The sequence below is a fragment of the Danio aesculapii genome, chromosome 18 (assembly GCF_903798145.1).
Source record: "Danio aesculapii chromosome 18, fDanAes4.1, whole genome shotgun sequence".
In the NCBI taxonomy this organism is placed as follows: domain Eukaryota; kingdom Metazoa; phylum Chordata; class Actinopteri; order Cypriniformes; family Danionidae; genus Danio; species Danio aesculapii.
Window position 1 is genome coordinate 13,584,458 of NC_079452.1, and position 12,260 is coordinate 13,596,717.

A 12,260-nucleotide genomic window follows, 5' to 3' on the forward strand; every position below is an offset into this window, starting at 1 on the left:
TGTCAGATATGGCGTCCAAAATCCAACATCTGATAAATGTCAACAGTGGTAACGTCCACACAATGTCAATATGTAACATCATTAGACGTTGATATTTGGTTGGTTTTAGGTTGGACATTGATGTTGGCCTGACGTTGAGCTCTGATGTCAACCTGGCTTTCATTTCCAAACTAAATGCAACGCCCCCATTATGTTGGGAGAACAACGTAAATCTGACGTCATGTTGATGTCTTGTGCCTGCTGGGGGTTTAAGGCCATTGCGGTCATCATACAGTAAACATCCGTCATCTTGGCATCAGTGACATGCATCTAAACAGTCTCAGGGTCAGCGCATGTAAAGACTGAACATCTTCTTAGACACTTTTAATGCTTCCAAACAGTTTGCTGCATTTATAAAATCGCTCATGTCTTGAGGTAGATCATTATGATGCGATTTACCTTGATTTACCCTCAGAGCACAATAGTTATGCGCTTTTGCAGGTTCAAATGCCTACACATTGCTTAAGACACACAGGATGTACAGAAATACACAAATATCTTCACATATGAAAAAAATAAAGGATTAAAATTCTACTTAAAATATTATTTTCAACATAAATATAATACTACCACCTCATTTCTGGGGGCTTTTAATAGTTTATACATGACAATTTGCATTAGTGTAATATTATTATGAGGTAGATTTATTATATGCATATTTATTTCTGTTTTAATAAAAACAAGTTTAGATTTGTCCACCTGTCAAGTTTTGGAGACGTATGCATCACCATATGGGGCATAAAAATAGGATGTGTGTTTGAATTTAATTCAGTTTTTTGACCACACTTCGTTATTATTGTTCATCTATTCATTTGCTGGAAATTAGAACAGAATTTGGAAATAGTTTTGAAATAAATCTTCGTGAATACACAGGCTAATGTATGTCTTCAGTGGTGTAACAAGTGAAATGATGCTAACAAAGGAGTGTATTAACAAGATGATCAGCAACAACGGTCAACACAGAGGCGAACAGATGTATGTAGTCAAATCCAGAGTCATAGTCAAATACACAGGCGAATGGTCAAAGGCAGGCAGCAGACAGGGTAAACACACAAAACAAAGCAAGGCTCAAAACAAGGAAGGCAAGGAAAACATGTTGTATTGTTCCCATACAGTATAACAAGACTCAGCAATGAAGTGTGCATGTGTGCTATGTATACAGTAGTAATCAGTCTTTGAGAAATCCTCCAGCTGTGTGTTTGCAATCATTAGGATCAGAAACTGGTGAGTGTGTGGTACATGACTGGATCTTTAGTCCATCTAACAACGGATTTGTGGTTCTTAGCGAAAAGTAAAGGAGTAAAGAGAAGTAAAGAGGTCATCATGATTAACACAGAAACCTCTAGAACAAGGAAAAAACATCACACTTCTAGAACAAGTTTTAACCTGCAAGTTAATGAAAATGTAATGCAATGCACTTACTGTCTATTAGTGACTGTTATCAATATAGCCTAACACATACGCCTGGTTATTATTATTATTATTATTATTATTATTATTATTGTTGTTATTGTTTTTATTATTTTTATTATTATTATTATTTTATTATTAATATTAATATTATTATTAGAAAACCAATGTCCTGTATGTGTGTTTATAACTGGTTAATGGACTTTATGGTGTTTAAGCTCCGCCAGTCGCCCGTGGGCCCCAGTGTGCTAAATTAATTAAAACATAAGCAGTGAGAGAATGGTGGGAGCTCAAGTACAGGAACATGATTAGCCATAGTAGACGAGATTAATGAAGACCTTCTGAGAGAGATTATATTGACTGAGCCTGATTATACTGGAGACCGTTTATTCAGTGGCGTATCATTATGAATAGAGGAATTCATAGATCATATGCAAACCTCCCTCACCGGGCTGATATCTCACTAAACCCAGCCTTTGTCCTGAGCCTCTAAGCATGCACATGAATTCATAATGGCTCAGTCTTATGGTATGACAATGTATCATATCATTGCGGCTGGATGAAAGTCCTGTCCTAAAAAAAAAACGACACTTTTCAGGAAAATAAATAAAATAAATAAATAAAATAAAATAAATAAAATAAATAAAATAAATAAAATAAAATAAAATATAAAATAATAAAATAAATAATAAAATAAGATAAAATAAGTCAAAGGAAAAAACAAAATAAAAATAACTAAATTAAATTAAATTAAAACAGACTAAGGCAAAAAAAACTAAATAAAATAAATAAATATAAAAATAAGTCAAGAAAAAAAACTAATAAAAAAATAATAAAAAAATAAAATAAAATGAAATTTAATTAAATAAAATTAAATAAAATTAAAACAGACTAAGGCAAAGAAAAAACAAAAAATTAAAATAAATAAAATTTAATTAAATAACATTAAAACAGACTAAGGCAAAGAAAAACAACAAAAAAAAAAATAAAATAAAATAAATAAAATAAATGAACATTAAATTTAATTAAAACAGACTAAGGCCACGAAAAAACTAAATAAATAATAAAAAATAATATTATAATTAAATTAATAATTAAATATATACTCATTCATTTATTCATTTTAGTTTCAGCTAGTCCCTTTATTAATCTGGGGTCGCCACAGCGGAATGAACCGCCAACTTATCCAGCATATGTTTTTATGCAGCGGATGCCCTTCCAGCCCCAACCCATCTCTGGGAAAAAAATATATATACTCAATATACTCAAAATCACATGACTCGGTACATCCCTAAAAATATTGCATACATCTTGAATATATATCTTATGCACATACACACTGCTACATCGATCGATCAAATTCCAGAAAATAAATCACCATTACCAGGTGAATCATTCACTATGAAGATAGAAATGAAAGAGCTCATATGATTGATTGCAGTATTCTTATTCCTCACTTTATCAACATAACTAAACCAATGCCTTAAGGAAGATCCATGTTGGCCCTTCATACTTTGACAAAGCAGCTTTTAGAGGCTTCTGCAGCTGTAAACGGTGGCCAAATGTCATCTCAATCGTTGGCTTTCTGTACGCTGCTCATTCACAGCCAGGCTGGTGTGCTTAGCATGCTAATACTTTATTCTCATCTTGACTAAAAAATAGATGCACAATAAACTCTGTTTCAGGGCCCGTGACCTTTTGCCCTTGGTGGAAATGATTTCATACATCACTTAAACCACTCCACACATCTATATTCCATCTAGCCTCCATTTAATATTTAAAACCGCAATATTGAGCAACGAGTGGCGCTCTGATGTTTACTGTGCATGGGTTTGAAATTATGAGTACTTAGAGCCTCATCGACAATCTGAAAGTAAAATTATACGTGATTGGATGGAGAGAGAGGAAAAACAAGCAAAACAAGACATACTGTATTGCTCTCAATAAGATGTGGAAGCCGATGTGCATTTTCCGCCATCTTTACATCCTCAATTTCACACCCAAAGATGTGAAAAAGATGAATTTTTCTAGCGCACATCAATGTAATTGCTAAAACTGCAAATGAGAAGGAAAGATTGGTTTGAATGTGCGGCAACAGATGGCTACCTCCGTCTTTGCCCTGATGTTGAGCGCGCCGCAGCTTCTCTTCTTTCACACTAATTTCTCATAACAGTTTAAGCTTTGATCACAAACCAAGTTATTATCTTCAGAAACTTCCACGTCGCATTCACCCACGCAAGCAAACTGCCGAACGCAAACACAAAGTTGCTTGTATTCAGGTGAATAATGGGTATAAACATGCGCTATCATGCATCGCTGACCTTTTTGCACAGTGAACTCATTTGTATTCATAGGTATTTGTACACATACAGCTTTTTTTTTATATTTGGATACTGAAACAAAAAATATAGTTGGCATATTTAATGCAAATACAATTTAAATACTATACAAATGGAAACACTTTAGAGTAATCTAATAGTGACTTAAATTAATATTTACTGTATTAAGCATCAAAAAAAGGATCTAATCTCTGAAACTATAGTGGGTACCAAAAATATTCAGAATTTCACTTTGTTATATAACGCCATTGGCTAATTCATATATTTTTTTATTTATTTATTTCATTAAGCACCCCATATTGACAGAAAAACACAGAATTTTTGCAGATTTATAAGGAAAAAAAAATGAAAATACCAACACAATCTCACAGCAATTCGTACTTTTTGATTTAGTGGCTAATTCGTACGAATTGTACGATCTAATTTGTACAATTTAGTACGATTTGCTCATCCGGTTGGGTTTAGGGGTGGGGTTAGGTGCCACGCCTCCTTTTAAAATCGTACAATTTCATACGACTGAACTGAATTGTACGAATTAGCCACTAAACTGACAAAACGTAAAATACTTACATTTTCTCGTGAGATCAGGCTGGAAATATCACATGGTCCTAAGCAGGGCTTGACATTAACAACACCGGCTAACCCGCCGAATGTGGTAGATTTCAGCTGTGGTGGTTTAGATAGCTGCTCCTACTATCCACTTTGGCTGGTTGAAAATATTTTTTTAAATTGATAGTGCTGGCTCGTCACTAAAGATTAGAATGTTAGTTTATGACTGTTTGTCAATATGCGTGCAAATGTGATCTTATAATCGAGAAGCAGCACGATTAAGTGCGGCTTATTTATGAACTAATTTCGAGAGGGTCACATGCTTATGATCAACACGGCTGGCACCACATTAGCTCCATAATCTGCCCAATCAGATGATTATGGACGCATTATAAATAACCAGAGCTTTTCACTCCATTATCTTCGTCTTGAAGTTTTCCCCCCTTCCACCTCTATGTCCCCCCCTTTTTTCTAATAGGGCGGCATGGCGGCCCAGTGGCTAGCACTGTTGCCTTACAGCAAGAAAGTTGCTGGTCCAGCCTCTTACCAGGCCGGTTGGCGTTTCTCTGCAGAGTTTGCATTTCTCCCGATGTTCACGTGGGAGATGTTCCCTGGTTTCCTCCCACCGTCCAAACATACACCCACAGCCAATCAACTAATCCAAAATATTGTCTAAGATAAACCTTCACTTCCCACACACTGACAAGCAAGCGAGTTCTCGAGACTACTGTACCTGAACTCGAACTCCCCTCTTCCCCTTCTAACGGAGGGGAGCCCCAGGCCGAGGATATTATGAGCTCAGGGCTCTCTCCTGGGACAGCATGCCAATTACTCTTTATTGATCATCAGCTAAGTGTGAACTCTTGAACTGTTAAAATAACTGTTTGCACGAACAGAAGAAAGCAGGTGAATAACGAATGAGGGATCACGCGCACAGTGAGACAGGCGATTCTCACTGCATGAATCAGCCTTGACGAGGGCTTTAGTGACACGGGCACAGCTGATGTGACGTACATGAGTGTTTTAAAAGCTTGCAACGATCTTTTTCCTTGTGTGAAGCAACTGTGCCTGGAAACATACCTAGTGTGATCAGTTCTTTTTCGAAATAGACTGGAAAAAATGCAATGCTCGTGTGTAACCCCCCAGTCCTACACCACCAAACCCGCTCCGAGCTGGTATCTAACCGGCGACCTTCGCATGGGAGTCGGTTGCTATACCAAGGAGCCTAAAGACCATGACCCCTAGCGTCTGTCGCTAGAGCACCTTTAGAGGTCAGAAGAGTGAGGTTTACCTGCATAGCACTACTAGCTGGCCTCCGTTACACTCACCCCCCCCCCCCCTTACCTCACGCCCATTGCTTTATTAGGTGATCAACTCTCCATTTATGTGTAATTAACTGGTGATCTGGGACCTTTAGCCTGGAAAGACTACTGTGAATAGTTTATATACATGAGAAGAATTTTTAAATGACAATTGTTATTCAAAAATCATTTTGTTAAATAAAAAGTGTATGTATACAGCTATATGATGCTTGTTTTGACACATTATTTAAAATTTGTAACAAGTAAATAAGTAGTTTGGTATGGCCAGAGGAGAAAGAAAAAAAGGTAAATTGTAGTGTTGAGCCCTGTAAAGTCATAAAACTAATTGCAATGCGACACTATCAAACCACAGCATATTTTCTCAAGATCATTGGCATACACAACACACAAAACAGGTTAAAAGAATGAGGAGGGATGTGACACAAAATTTAAATCAAGTAATTTCAGCATGCCAAAGTCAAATTTATGCATAGCAAATATATTTTCCCAACAATAAAAATTGTGGCTAGTGAAAATGTCAAGTGGCTACTAAGTCACAGTGGCTAGTGATTAAAAAGGTTAATGTCAAACCCTGGTCCTAAGTATTCAGAACCTTTGCTGTGACACTTTTATATTTGACTCAGGTGCTGTCCATTTCTTCTGCTCATCCTTGAGATGGTTCTACACCTTCATTTGAGTCCCGCTGGGTTTGATTATACTGATTGGACTTGATTAGGAAAGCCACACCCTGTCTATATAAGACCTTACAGCTCACAACGCATGTCAGGGCAAATGAGAATCATGAGGTCAAAGGAACTGCCCGAGCTCAGAGACAACATTGTGAGAAGGCACAGATCTGGCCAAGGTTACAAAAAATTTTTGAACCCTTTCTAGAGCTAGTTGTCTGGCCAAACTGAGCTATTGGGGGAGAAGAGCCTAGGTAAAATAGGTAAAGAAGAACCCAAAGATCACTGTGGCTGAGCTTCAGAGATGCAGTCGGAGATGGGAGAAAGTTGTAGAAAGTTTTATGGCAGAGTGGCCAGATGGAAGCCTCTCCTCAGTGCAAGACACATAGAAGCCTGCAAGGAATTAGCTAAAATGCTGAGAAATAAGATGAAGATAAACTTTTTGGCCTTAATTCTAAACGTATGTGTGGAGAAAACCAGACACTGCTTATCAACTGTTCAATACAGTCCCAACAGTGAAGCATGGTTGAGGCAGCATCATGCTGTGAGGGTGTTTTTCAGCTGCATGGACAGGACGACTAGTTGCAATCAAGAGAAAGATGAATGCGGTTAAGTAAAGTGACATCCTGGATGAAAACCTTCTCCGGAGTGCTCAGGACCTTAGACTGGGCCGAAGATTTACCTTCCAACAAGACAATGACCCTAAACACACAGCTAAAATATTGAAGGAGTGGCTTCACAACAACTCCGTGAATGTTCTTGAATGGCCCAGCCAGATCTCTGACTTAAACCCAATTGAGCATCTCTGGCCTAAAGAGACCTAAAAATGGCTGTCCAACAATGTTTTCCATCCAACCTGACAGAACTGGAGAGGATCTGTAAGGTGGAATGGCAGAGGATCCCCAAATCCAGGTGTAAAAAACATGTTGCATATTTCCGTACCCACTGTATGTGCTAAGTTTTTTTTTTTTTCATATTTGTCATTAAATGCAAATAAATCTGTGGTATACAACCAAACAAACAAAAACTGGATTACACTAGATTAAATGTCTAATCCATTAACAAACCATAATAGCAAACTAGAAAAAAAGAAGAAAAAAGTTTCAATTCAACATATCCAATTATACTATGTTGCAATGACAGTGTGATAGCATAAAATAATACTTAAATATGTTTTAAACAGCTGTACATCAATTTCCATTTTTTAATTTGTTTCCATAATTTCAATAATGTATTATTTTATTATATTATTATTATTATTATTATTATTATTATTATTATTATTATTATATGCCTCCTATTGACTTCAGAATCTTTATTAGGCTTTACAGTTATATTTAGCTCTATTTCACTCTTAGTGCAGTGGCTGCATTTTTCCATGTGCATCCGTAATTAAATACATGCAAATCTAGGGAATTCCTCAGCGGCGTTTGTAAATGACTGTAAATGAAACAGCAACCTGTCAATGCTCTGATTTTCAGAGGGCAAAACCAAATAAACAACACCATTCCCAGTGGATCACACAACCTGAATGGCACATAGACGTCGTCATTGTCATTTATCCCTGATTGCATTTGCATTTCAATGACTATTTAGACTGCTGAGTAAATGCTATTTTTCTCGCTTTGTCTATCAAAGCATCCTGAAAGATAATGCGCACTATAATACAAATTGTACAATTATATTTACAATCCACTAAATACATAATAGAACTCTGTAAGTCCTAAACCATTACCAGAGGCTGAACTGTAGATCAAGAGCTAGATTGTCCTTTTTTCAATACCCAAATCCTTTTTTTTAAATCGTCGTGGACTAGATTATTTTTTTTATTTATTATTTATTTATTTATTTATTTATTTATTTTTTATTTATTTATTTATTCATTCATTCATTCATTCATATTTGTTTATTGATCATTCATTTCTTTCTTTATATATATATATATTTTTTTTTTTTTTGCTTCATACTAAAAATCTATCAGGAGGTTTGCTTATAAGATCACCATCATATTGTTTAAACTTTAGTTTTGTCGACTTCCAAAACAAAAAAGAAGAGCAGCACGTGCGAGAGGCATGCGGGTTCCTTGCGCACACGCAGAGATGCGTCAGTTTGCTTTTTGATTAAACTACATTGCTTTCACCCGCGTTGGTTCGGTTGCACATAGAGAATAACATCTTTATTCGGAATTACCACTCTTAATGAATACACTTGGATATGAAGTAAATCATATCTCAAAGCATTTACTGGGGCACTGGCGATATTTACTGGGGCACGTACCCCAGTAAATTGGGTCTAGCGACGCCCCTGATTGAGATTCAAATTATAAATAGTGTTGAGCTTGAGAGCTCTGCACTACTGGCTGGTCTGGATACAGACTTTTGACCCTGCGACATTTTGTCCTTCTTATTAAATACCTATGAGAGCAATGAATAGTTATTTTGTTAAAGTTAACCAGTGACTTAAAGATTTACTCATCTGGCATTGAATCAAAATTTATCAAAGATAGTGAACAAACCTCATTACCAGTCACAGTCTGAGTATTTAAGGGGAAGAAATGTTCAGGAAAGATGGCAAGAATGTGTTAAAGTACTTTCTTAAGATTCCAGAGTTTTTCTTACACATTTTAATCTGAGTAAAATCAATACCTACAGTGTGAATCCATGGTTTCCTCTACATTCATTCTTCCATGGCGAGGCGTCACCCCAAAATTCACCCCACCACTGCTGCATTACTTCTCATTCACAAATTCAGTCGTTGTTGTTTTTTAATAGCGGGATATAATCTCACAAAAATATGTTAAAAGGTAAGTGAATTATAACAGCGCGACCTTCTCTGTAATCATAGTAGTGCTGTGCGTCATTTGTTTACCCTTTAAGCTGACATGGTGACTGACTGACTGACAGGTGCATGATGCATGACGCTAGCAAACTTAGCATAGCTTTCAGTTAAGATGAACACGGTTTCCATTTCACTTTACTTCAGGACTCATTAATGCCGAATAACATTCCTAGCAAATCTAATGAATATTGGAGACATTCTTGTTACATCAATACACTAAATCACACTTCAGCAGCTTTATTTGAGAGCGCACAAAATAATCTGCACTTGAGCAGGGTTTATTTATATTTGAGGGCGTGCAAGAAGTTTTGGCATGAACAGAGGAAATTGACCCGCAAGCAAAGAGATTTGTATGCTCTTATTACTCGACTTTCTAATACTGCGCTCACATTTGTTATTGAAATAACACCACATGTAGTGGTAGATCTGTGTAAAAGGCCTAACAGACTCTGGATAGACTCTAAAAGGCCCACAGCTGGATAAAATCCTAGAGGGAACACTGGAATCATTATAAGGAGTGTCTATGATATGACTGAGAAAATCTTGCTTATTCTTAATACCACAAACATTTTTAAAACCAATTTCATCCCAAGAGTGAGTTTCTACAACTTTTGACTCAGATGTCACATGGCAGTAAGGCATTAAAGGTGACAAAATCACAATACTTAATTATACAAGCAATGGATCAACACCTCTTCCTAACAATCTGCCAAACACTTGCGATGAGATCTCACACTTACATTTTAGATTCCAGAGCATTATATAGACCTTAAGCTGGAAAACTGCCAAACGAGTGTGAAGGAGAGGTGAGAACGCGGTTATCCTATCTATAATTATTGTTAAAGCATTAGTACTTAATTTAGATAAAGTCCCCAGGCAGCAATCAATAGACTGAAAACCTTCTAGATGTCCGTCTGATGCTTGCTGTAGGGCAGACTCCCCACAGATTCATAGATTCCCCGTCTCCAGGGGCGGAATGGGTCGAGTGTGCATGTGAGAAATCATTTCCTATGGACACACACTCATTAAAATCTAATGCAAACACGCATCCAGCTCCAAGTAGGATTTGACATTTAATTTGGACCTTTCCATATTAATAATGTAGCATGAAATTGTTGATGTTTGACTGATGGCAGGGAAATCGAAACCAATTCGGTGATCTAATAAAGCCAGCTGGCCGAAGCTTCCTTTCTAAAATTACCCACAAGGACCCAGGGGTACGGTGCGATTATCCCAAACCGCAACGATGATGAAGCCACGCGTGGAGAGGACCTGACAGTCAGTCTTGTTGTCTCAATGGTCTGCTTCAAGAGACTTCGGATAGAATGTTGACAGATCTCATTCTGATGAGGAGCGACTAAAGATAAAAGACTGTTTGCACAGATATCTAATATAGATGCTGCTCCTGTGGGCTGTTATAGGTAAGCTGGAAATGCAAACTAGCTATTTACATTAAAATGAATTATGTATGGAACAGGCTTCAGCAGCTTATTTTCACAGGAATTAGCTCTTTATTGATGTGAGATTATTTTGGATATGGTTAATATAAAATAATATGGGATAAAACTTGTGTTATCATTGATCAAACTTGATCTATTAAAGGCAGTAAACTAATTACATGTGAATTACAAATAAATTATAAAGCATGAACCAATGAAGCAGAAGCAAATGCTTTCTTTGTTTTTCTTTTTTATTAATGACATTTTGAAAAATAAATAAGCTTAATTTATTTATTTTGCATTTTTGTTACTGATTTCTGTCAGTTTAGAAAAGCTGAAATAAAACACAGAGCCAGTTTGAGTCTAAATCTAAATCTGTGTCATCCAGCAAGCTTTTGCAGCAGGTTTCTACAAAGATAGCAATCTATTTGAATAAGACCACCTCCAGCAATTTACTGAGTCTCCAGCAGACTGGTCCTTCACAGACATACTTATGCCAAACCCCATCTTCAATAACTACAATAATAGCATGCAAAAAGCCTGTGTTAACCATGCTCTATATTCATCTGTTATTCGGCTCAGCACTTGCAGTGTGACTGTATCAGAGGTTGTGTTAAGCAAATATTTTCAGTCAAATACATATTTACTTATACTTGATATCAATGACAACTTTGTGAAAAAGGCTTTGTGATGGGAATATGATGGGCAATGTCTTATATCTGGGAAAAGAGTGATGTGAGTAATTATACAGTTTACATGGTATATTTCTTTTAAAGTGAGTTTAAGTGATTATAATTAAAGGGCTGCTATTTTACCCCTTTTACTTTTTTAAGAAAACCCTTTGGAGGGTGTCTGTAAAGTTTCAGCTCAAAAGCCAATTAGATTTTGTTATACAGTTTAATGGAGAATATGCCCATTTTGGTGTCTGAGGACAGAGTAGCTGTTTTTGTAGCCTGTACCTTTAAATGCAAATGAGCTGGTTCTCTTCAACCAACCATACATTCAACCAATCATCCAACCTTCCATCCATCCATCCATCCATCCATCCATCCATCCATTTATCCATCCATCCATCCATCCATCCATCCATTCATCCATCCATTCATCCAACCAACCAACCAACCAACCAACCAACCAACCAACCTATCAACCAACCAACCAACCAGCCAGCCAACCAACCAACCATTCATTCAACCAACCAACCAACCAACCAACCAACCAACTAACCAACCAACCGGCCAACCAACTAATCAACCAACCAACCAACCATCATCCATCCATCCATCCATCCATCCATCCATCCAACCAACCAATCATGCATCCAACCAACCAACCAAGCAACCAACCAACCATCTAACCAACCAGCCAACCACCCATCCATCAATCTAACCAACCAACCAACCACCAACCAAACAACCAACCAATCAACCATGCATTCATTCAACACCAACCAACCAACCAACCACCACCAACCAACCAACCACCATCCATCCATCCATTTATCCATCCATTCATCCAACCAACCAACCAACCAACCAACCACCAACCAACCACCAACAACCAACCAGCCACCAACCAACCAACCATTCATTCAACCAACCAACCAACCAACCAACTAACCAACCAACCGGCCACTAACTAATCAACCAACCAACCAAT

General features: G+C 37.0%; 1 protein-coding gene across 2 annotated transcripts in view; it reads right to left on the reverse strand.

Annotated features, from left to right (window-relative positions):
• cntn5 (contactin 5) overlaps positions 1–12,260 on the reverse strand; it is a 519,869-nt gene that overhangs the window by 311,633 nt on the left and 195,976 nt on the right. The window lies entirely within an intron of this gene.